Source organism: Zea mays, chromosome 8 (genome assembly GCF_902167145.1).
Source record: "Zea mays cultivar B73 chromosome 8, Zm-B73-REFERENCE-NAM-5.0, whole genome shotgun sequence".
Classification (NCBI taxonomy): Eukaryota; Viridiplantae; Streptophyta; class Magnoliopsida; order Poales; family Poaceae; genus Zea; species Zea mays.
The window spans coordinates 115,908,215-115,916,683 of NC_050103.1; positions in this window are offsets into that span (position 1 = coordinate 115,908,215).

Consider the following 8,469-nt stretch of genomic DNA (forward strand, 5'->3'; position numbering starts at 1 on the left):
TTGGCCGCACTTAGAACATCACTCACAGACTTTATTTTTGACTCGACTCTTTATTTGTCTCTGTGTAAATATTAAACTCTATAAATAACATCTAATAGCAGCTCCAACAGACTAGCTAAACAGCCCGTGCTCTATAAAAAAAAGAAAAACTCCGTGCAAAAAGCTTCCAACAGTCTCTTCATCAACTTCGCCATCGCATCTGGCTCGCCATCGTCTCCCCGTCGCTGGTCATTTTTGGCTAGCTCTTAGGATTCGCCATCTCCCAGCCGACGCGCTCTCCTGCCCTCCTGCTTCCTCCCGCACTCTCTCGCTTTGGTTCCCATGGCTCCCCGGGCAAGTTTGTCGTCTCGCAGTGATGAGTGAGCTCTCCCCTGACGAACCCACCTTTCCATTACCGTTGCTTCTTGCTTGTTTCGTCCCTATAGCTTCACCATAGTGACATCACATTCCAGTTGAACTGGTTCAAAAATGGGATTGTCAATGATACTAGGGAATATGAATCCGATGTTTGAACTGTTCAGTTGGCCCAGCTCCCATTTAGTTTAATCCAACTGTGACAGATGTGTTGTTATGGCTTCTTGAACACAGATTGTCTAGTTTGTTGAAGTGGAATGAAAACATAATCCACATTCTTTTCTAGTTTGTTGAAGTGGACTGAACAACTTTGTGTCTGTATTATGTGCTTGAAATTGGCACCAAATGTTGTGTCTGGGTGTCAGACCGATTCAGAACGGTCATGCGCCATGTCCGTCGGCTACAGCAGATGAAAATTCATGCGCAAAAAAAAGAACCGTATGAGTTGGCTAGTTGAGAGTTTTATAAGTCATCATCTATATTTGAAGAGTTTGTTGGATACACTCACATATTATGAACTTATCTATTTTTTACAGCTCTCAATACTTCAAATTTAGCTAGGATTTATACCTAGTCTTTTGGAGTTGCTCTAATTCAAAAACTCTCTAACTCTATAAATAACATCTTATTCCAAAAACTCCCTAACATGCAAGTTAGTTTGGCTAGCGAGAGTTACTAGCCAATTTTAACTAGTGATAGAGTCAATTTAGCCCCTGTTTGATTCAGCTTCTGGGGAGCTTCTGCCCGCCAGAAGCCAGAAGTTGAACCAAACGCAAAACTTCTGGGGGGCTTCTCCCGCAAGCGCTTCGGGCCGACGCGGCTGTCCCTACGGCCGCCAAGAAGCGGCAAACAAGTCGCTTCGCCCCGACACGCGCTGTACCCCCGCACTCCCGCACGCACCGCAAACGCAAACGCTCTCTGCGCTAGGGTTTCGCCGTCGCCATCTCCTGCCGCCAGGATCCCGTACCCGCGCGAGCGAATGACGGAACCATCACCTCCGGCCACCACCGCGGTATGTTCTTCTCCATTCCACGTCCCGATTTGTGCTCCTCCATCCCAACCATCTCTTCTCGTCCACCTTCGTGCCCGATTCGATTCGGCCTTTGTGCTTATAGATTCGTAAGTCCCCCAATCTAAGCCGCGAACAGGCTTGTTTCTAGCCGTCGCAATGTGTTGTTAGGGTTTTGGGGTCTCCCCCCAACTCTCCTCCACCGTCGCTCCCATCTCAGCCGCGAATAGGCTTGTTTCTAGCCGTCGCAATGTGTTGTTAGGGTTTTGGGGTCTCCCCCTAAGATCAGTCGGATTTTGGGATTATTGTCTAGGGTTCATCCACCCTCTGTGTTTAGGGTTTATCCCCCCTCTATTGACTACGAATTATACGATTTGTACTAACGATTAACGTTTGAAATGTGCATTTCAGATCTGGGAGACAAATCCAGTATTCGTCGTCGGTGAAAACATCCACTGCAAGAAAAGTGATGTAAACCTAAACTTGTTGGTTATGGCAATGTTTTGCATATGCAATATTAAGGTGATTAAACTATTTAGGGTTCTAGGGTTATTGTACTGCTTATTAGTATCACGGTTTACGGTTCCTTTGCGAGTTCATCCCATGATGTGTTTGTTACCAGCCGAGCGAATTCATAACTGATTCCTGGTACAATGTACCCATGTCATACTAACTACCTAAATCCACATGAGATGGATTCAGCAAACTCCATAGCCGACAAGGCTATTGGAAGGATGCACAGATGCGGTTTTACCAATTTTTGTTTATGGTTTACTAGGGATACCATTGATCTGTTGTATCCCTATTATTTGTTCAGGGTTTAGTTCATAGTTTGTTTGTCAGTACCTGTATGTTATGGGTTTAGTTCATATTTTCTTTGTTAGTACATGTATGTTAGTAGCTTGAACCCTAGTTTGTCTATGTTAGCACGCAATTCATGTCAATACATGGAAGTTAGTAGATTGTCCCCCTGTCTAGTACACTAACCATCTAAATCCACATCAGATGGATTCAGCATACTCCATAGCCGACAAGGCAATTGGAAGGATGCAAGAGATTGCAGATAAGATATTTTTCGTAGCTCGGGAAACAATCCGTCCTGGACGCGGGTTGACCTCATTTGACGCTACCAAACTTCGTGTAGCATTGAAGGACATTGCTTGCATGATGGAGCAAGACTCTCTGGTGTTGCAAGAGTATTTGAACAAGGTCAACAACGTTAACAACCAGGCCAACAGCAACTATGAACCCTCAGACTTGTCCTCACCACCCCCTGGTGAAGACGACCTTAGTCCAGACTGGGACTTTGCCGAACACTTCGAAAAGTTTTGGGGTCTTGAATATGACTCCGATCAGATGCCTTCGTTTAGTGACAATGAGGTTTAAGTTAGAACATGGTTAACCTGTAGTAAGGTCTTAGGGAAACAGGGATAGGATCAGGCTTTTGCGTAATGCGGTGATGTTATGTGTTCCCTGTCCTTTTGTGTTCATCGGTAGTTGAATTATGGTAGTCTATATGTAATTATAGAAAACCGAATGTTACTACTTATGCTACTACCTAATGTTATTATGGTCCCTTCAGTGTTAATTTTGTTTTCTTCTTAAATCGACTGCACTACGTATTTTCAAAACTGTACACTTGTTTTGCACTAGATGGACAAGTCTGGCAAAGTGATTGCAAAGTGGGATAGTAGAGCAACAAAAATTTACACAGAAATTTGTGTAGAAGAGGTCAATGCACGGAATAGGCCACAACATTTTCTAAATGCAGAAGGGCATGCTAACCTCATAAGGAAGTTTAAGGAACGGACTGGTCGCACTTACACCAGAGATCAAATGAAGAATAGGTGGGACTCCTTAAAGAGAATGTTCACCCAGTGGAAAACACTTAATGAAAGGGCTACAGGTCTTGGTCGAGACCCTCATAGTGGTTCAATCAGTGCACCAGATGAGTGGTGGGCTAAGCAAAATGAAGTAAGTAGACTTAATTTTTTGTTTTCGTAGATTAACAATACTAATGGACATCTGAAAGTAGGAAATAACATGTTACTGCAGGCAATGCCAGGGTGTATTATGTTCAAAACAGCCCCCCTTGAGAATGAGGACGAGCTTAAGGTTATGTTTGGACCCATTGTCTGCGCCAATGAAACAACCCTTGTTCCTGGAGTTGAGGATGCAAATTCTTCATCTGATGACCACGTCCAAGCCAATTTAGGCGGGGGTGAAAACAACACACCTGACCCCTGCTCAAATGCGTAAGGTGCTGCATGATTCACCTAAACCTAAGAAGAAAAAAGATACGAAGGATGAATACATGAAACGCCTAGTGGAGGCTTTTGAGTCGCGTTCCATGAACACTAACAAGTCCATAACCTCATTTGAGACCGACCCAGTTCGTGTAGAGGTTGCTGCTCAGTTGCAACAAGTCATCGAAGATGGTTCAGAGGAAGGCAGCGACTTACATTTATTTGCCACTCATTTGTTGATGGAGAAATGGTATAGAGATGTATTTGCAACCCTGAAGACCAAAGAAGGAAGGAACGCTTGGCTGCGCCGTGCTTTCGAGATGAATGTTAAGTCCAGTTAGATGGTGCTCGTCCGACAACGATGCTGGTGGTCCGAAATATGTTGGTGCTGCTGTTATAGTTTATAACTATCGTCAGTTTGAGTCTTTTTTGTCATGCAGTCGTGTTACAAACTATACCTGTCGTATGCATCTGTTCCGCATCGCACAATTTTCCAATTATTCGAGTTGAACATGTATTTTCAATAATAAGAGTTGTATGTGTGTGAACAATGTCAATCTGTGAACCTTCTTTGAGTTATGATACATGAATATGTGTGTAATATATTGTGCTTATTCAAGAAATGTTGTTATTGTATCCGTGTTTGCAGATGTGTGAACCTGATACACACACATCTGATGATGAGAGGGCTGGAGAATTGATTGTTGCCCTATGTGCTGTAGACATTTGGGGGAGCTCGCCCAGTGGGGTTTCTAGAAGAACAATGGTTGAAACAGGTATCCAATGGGTTGAGCGAACATTGGAGAATACTGACAACTGCTTCGACATGTTTCGCATGCGACGTACTGTTTTTCGACGTTTGCATGATACGTTGGTGGAAAATTATGGTCTGCTTCCAAGCCGAGGTGTCAGTACAACAGAAGCTTTAGGTATTTTCTTGCGGGCATGTGGGGGTCCACACTCATTTAGGCAGATAAGGAATAAGTTTGGTCACTCTTTGGAAACTATTAGTCGCAAGTATAGTGAAGTCCTTAATGCACTATATAAGATGTCTTCTGACGTAATCAAGCCAAAAGACCCAAATTTCATAGAGATTCACCCTTGATTGCGAGAGAGTAGATTTTGGCCCCATTTCAAGGATTGCATAGGAGCAATTGATGGAAGTCACTTTCCCGCATCTGTCCCGGCCACAGAGCAAGCAAAATATATTGGTCGGCACGGTTACGCATCACATAATGTAATGATCGTTTGTGACTTCGATATGAGGTTCACATTTGTTGTTACGGGTTTGCCAGGTTCAGTGCATGACACTAGAGTATTACAAGATACTTTGATAACTTATGCAGACAGGTTCCCGCATCCACCTGAAGGTATATAAGTATGTTGTACTTTTGTATCATACGTTATTAATTTATGTCATATGTATTTAACTTGATATTTTTGTGCAGGTAAATATTATCTTGTGGATTCTAGTTATCCAAATAGAAAGGGGTACCTTGCACCTTATAAGGGTCAGAAGTACCACATTTCAGAATGGCAAAATGTGAGGCAACCTATTGGGAGCAAAGAAGTATTCAACTTTGCACACTCTTCGCTATGCAATGTTATAGAGCGATCGTTTGGGGTGCTTAAAATGAAGTGGAGAATTCTCCTAAGTCTCCCTTCTTTTTCGCTTAAGAAACAATCGAAGATAATTATTGCTTGTATGGCATTGCATAACTTCATTAGAGACAGTGCTCTATAGGATAGAGACTTTGATCAACTTGGACCTAATAGCCTTGGTCATGATGTACCCGTAGGTGAGAGTAGTAGTAGCACATCTGATGAGTTAGACATGAGTGCATTTCGAGATGCAATTGCTAATGCATTAGTGTCGTAGTTTAATATGTAAATGTAACCCTGGTTATGTTGTAATGAACTCTACTAATTATAATGTAATGACCTTTTGTTGGTTCGATGTTTATGTGTATCGTTTGTTCAAACAGAATCTGCAATCTGAGAATCTGCGTATCCAAACACCTAGATTCTAACCAACAACTTTTCTCCACAATAGGCGAACCAAACACCTAAATTCTAACCACCAGCTTTTCCCCACAGCCAGCTTTTCCCCACAACCAGCTTTTCAGAAAAGCTATTCAGAAAAAAGCCGAACCAAACAGGCCCTTAGAGAGTCGTATAGCTTGACAAGTTAAATGGCTAGTCTGTTGGAGAATTATTTTCTATTATGTAGCTAAAATTTAGTTTAACAAGCCATTTAGTTAGGGCCTGTTTGTTTCGGCTTCTGGCAGCTTCTGGCCACCAAAAGCTGCTGCGGACTACCAAACGCTCAGCTTTTCAGCCAGCTTCTATAAAATTCGTTGGAGCAAAAATCATCCAAAATCAACATAAACACATAATCGGTTGAGTCGTTGTAAAAGTAGGAATCCGTCACTTTCTAGATCTTGAGCCCTATGAACAATTTTATCTTCCTCCACACGTAATCGTAATGATACTCAGATTCTCTCCACAGCCAGATTCTTCCCACAGCCAGATTTTCAGAAAAGCTGGTCAGAAAAAAGCTGAATCAAACAGGTCCTTAGTCTCTTAGAGATGCTCTTAGGTTGTGTTGAGTGGTGACCTCTATATTTCAAACCGTGTCTTGATAGAGTAACAAGTGAAAATTTAGAGTCCACCTCGACGTGAATTAGGAGCGATCGGCGAATCACAAGTACCACGGGAAAAATTCCAGTGTCTTTTTTCTCTCTTACTTGTTTCAATTGCAAGTAGCCAGTGATTATTGAATTGTCATTTACTTCTAGTTTTAATATTGTTGTTTCCTATTTATTGCATACTTCTAATAGTTAGAGAATTTATAGCTCTTGTCGTATTGATTAAATTTCTCTATTGTATTTGATTTTAGTCAAAATCGTCTATTTACTCCTAGGATTGAAAACGGTTGGGAACAGTCAGAAAAACCCTCTACCATTCATGTTACTTAGCCGGAAACGGTAGAGGGAACAGAAAAGTCGGACGAGAAAACAAAATCGACATTACCATATATCGATAGCAGAATATTTCGATCAGGAATATGTCAATTACGATCAGGAATCGAGAACATCGTGTCACTATGTCAGCTTGCTATGCTCCACCACATATTCACATGGCCCACCTTGAACAGCTCTGCGAGTTGCCGGGTGAGGCACAGACCCCCGGGGAGTCACGTGGCCCACCTCGAACAGCTCCGCGAGTTGCACGCCAAGCTCGAAGAAGAACAACGATGACTACAACAGCTTCGATAGGTTCTCGAAAGAGAAGCAATCGGCAAGGTTCTTGACGAGGGTGCACGCGCTAAGGCACGCGACATTCATCGTCACTTCATGGAGGACACCGAGGCCGAAGCCCCTCCAGCCTTTCACAAGGCTAGTCAAAACCTCGTCGCAGCAGTGATCTTGCTCTGCACCATGTCGGAGCCATCCACCACCGAGGGACGCCGAATCCACAGTGAAATTCGGGGACTCCTAGAGTGTGTTGCGGTCTAGCAGGCTGAGAGCTCGATCTCTCAGCTTTGGGAGCCCGCCTCGGAGCACCGGGCGGGACCCTCTCACTTCGAGAGGGAGGCCTCGGTCCACCCCGAACCCACCAGGGAGAAAGCTCCCATGGTACAAGACCACCTCCTCGACAACCGCCAGAACTGTGGTGTTCATGACCACCTCGACGAGCGAGTCCACCACCACGACCAGCGACACGCCACACACGGCTACCACCCCTCGCTTGGGTGGTCGCTACAACACGAGGAAGATCGAAGCCCCTCTCCCGAGCCACCGGGTCCATAGGTCTTTAGTCGAGCCATTCGTAGGACACCATTCCCGGCCAGGTTTCAAGCCCCGACTACTATCACCAAATACTCTAGGGAGACCAAACCGGAACTATGGCTTGCCGATTATGGTTGGCCTATCGGCTCAAGGGAATGAGTGATGACAACCTCATCAATCGTAACTTGCCCCTATTTCTGTCGAACTCCACCCGAGTGTGGCTGGAGCATCTCCTGCCTGCCCAAATCCATGACTGGGAGGACCTAGTCAGGGTCTTTGGGGGAAATTTCCATGGCACATACGTGCGCCCAGGAAATTGTTGGGACCTTCGGAGTTGCCGACAGAAGCAAGATGAAACCCTACGCAAATACATTTGTCGGTTCTCTAAGCAGCACACTGAGCTCCCCAACATCACCGACTTCGACGTCATCGGAGCATTTCTCGCCGATACCTCCTGTTGTGACCTGGTCAGCAAGCTAGGTCACAAGATCCCCACCAAGGCGAGCGAACTGATGGACATTGCCACCAAGTTCGCTTTGGGACAGGAGGCCGTCAAGGCCATCTTCCACAAGGACAAGGGCAACGGGAAGAGGAAGGAGGATGTCCCCAAGGCGTCCTCCCAACGCAACCCCAAGAACAAGAAGAAGAAAGTGTCGCAGGGCCAGCACGAGGCTCTCACCACAGATCTTGTCACCGCGATAGAACGACAGAACCCCCGAGGCCCCCAAGGGGGTCCCAACGTTTTTGACAAGATGCTGAAGGAGTCCTACCCTTACCATAAGGGGCTCATCAAGCACACCCTCGGAGAATGTGACATGCTCTGGCTTCTACAACAAGCCATGTCCCTCGACAGAAGATGGCAAAAAGAAGGGCCTCGGAGACAGGGAAGACGACCAAGGTGAGGAGTTCTCTGACGTCCACAACTGTTACATGATATTCGATGGACAGACTGTGAACCCCTCCTCGAGGCAACGGAAGTAGGAGCGTCGGGAGGTCTTCTTGATCGAGGTAGCGACTCTGGTCTATCTAGACTGGTCCGACCGCGCCATCACCTTCGACAGTGATGACC